Source organism: Pteropus alecto, unplaced genomic scaffold (genome assembly GCF_000325575.1).
Source record: "Pteropus alecto unplaced genomic scaffold, ASM32557v1 scaffold14, whole genome shotgun sequence".
NCBI classification, from domain to species: domain Eukaryota; kingdom Metazoa; phylum Chordata; class Mammalia; order Chiroptera; family Pteropodidae; genus Pteropus; species Pteropus alecto.
In genome coordinates this window covers 14936433-14938018 of record NW_006436810.1, presented here as the reverse complement: position 1 = coordinate 14938018, position 1586 = coordinate 14936433, and the positions used below count along the sequence as shown (strand labels likewise).

Sequence of the window (1586 nt, the reverse complement as noted above, 5' to 3'; positions counted from 1 at the left end):
GCTAATAGTTTCTTCTCCCTAGGACTCTGTATTCCCTTTAACTCAGGGCAGGGGAAAGAGAAACTGGGGGACGGAGAGGGGGAGACAAGTTGATTTAGAAATCAAGTGTACTACAGCCATGCCGCCCTGAACAAGCCCGATCTCACCTAATCTCAGAAGCTAAGCAGGGTCGGGCCTGGTTAGTACTTAGATGGGAGACCACCTAGGAAGACCAGGTCCTGTAGGCGTAAAAAATAGAAAAAATAATAAAATTGTAAAAAAAATTTAAAGAAAGAAATTGTAAGCTGACAAGGTCCTTGCAATCTGTGAAGTCAACCAAGGGTTGCTTTACCTAAAAAAAAAAAAAAAAAGAAAGAAAGAAAAAAGGAAAAAGAAATCAAGGGTAAAAATAAAATTGTGATATTTCATCTTTCTATCATTTTCTTAAAAAACAGTTTTTCTGTCAAGACCTCTGGAAACCATTATAAGCTGATTTTGATATACTTGGAATGATCAAGGGAAAATTAGGTTTTGGTGTCTCTGGTGGGTTTATATAGGGAGCGGGTATGTGTGGCTTTGTGTGTTTGAGACAGGTCATCTGTCACCTGAAGCTTTGAGTGTGTTCTCCTAATCTGACAATCTTGTTTCCAGACTTGCCTATAACTTCAAGCTCTGTCATTAAACTATCTTTATCCGGTGTGTAGGCTTTCCACAAAATAGCCTGAAAGCTACAGAGCATTGATTAGGAACTGTCAAGAGACATTTCATACTCAGGATTTCTATAGCATTTCAGTTCCTTACTCGAAATCCACTTTATTTCTAAATGCTGAAAATTCAGCATCTTTAACAGCAGCCAAATTAAGAGACCTAAGGAAAACAGAGAACAAAGATCTAAGAAGAAAGTCATTCCCTTAGCAAGTTTCAAAACCAATCATAATTTAAGTTTGGAAAATTTTTTTAAAAGTGACAATTTTTTAAAGTAACTATATCACCAATCTCTATTTAATAAAGTACTAGATCAAATAATAAACATCAGTTTAGAGGGAATATTTACATACCTAATCATTTTGCAAAACAAAATAAAATTATTACTATTTAAAATATTCTATATTGGAGAGGATGTAGAGGAAAAGGAACCCTTATACACTGCTGGTGGGACTGCAAATTGGTACAGCCACTATGGAAAACAGGATGGAGGTTCCTCAAAAAACTAAGAATTGATCTGCCATATGACCCAGCAATCCCTCTACTGAGTATTTACCCCGAAGACTTGCAAAGCCATATCCGAAAAGATATTTGCACACCGATGTTCATAGCAGCATTATTCACAGCGGCCAGGACATGGAAGCAACCGAAGTGTCCTAGGATAGATGATTGGCTAAAGAAGCTGTGGCACATATCTACAATGGAATATTACTCAGCCATAAGAAGAGATGAAATACTGCCATTTGCAACAACATGGATGGACCTTGAGATAATCATGCTAAGCGAAATAAGCCAGACAGAGAAAGTTGAAAGTCACAAGATATCGCTTATATGTGGGATATAAAACTAAAAGCACCAAATGAACAGGATAAACAAACAGAGAACCATGGACATGGAAATAA

General features: G+C 36.9%; 1 pseudogene; it reads left to right on the top strand.

Moving 5' to 3' along the window:
* Positions 1 to 108: 108 nt before the first annotated feature.
* Positions 109 to 227, top strand: LOC112481296 (annotated as a pseudogene).
* Positions 228 to 1586: the final 1359 nt, after the last annotated feature.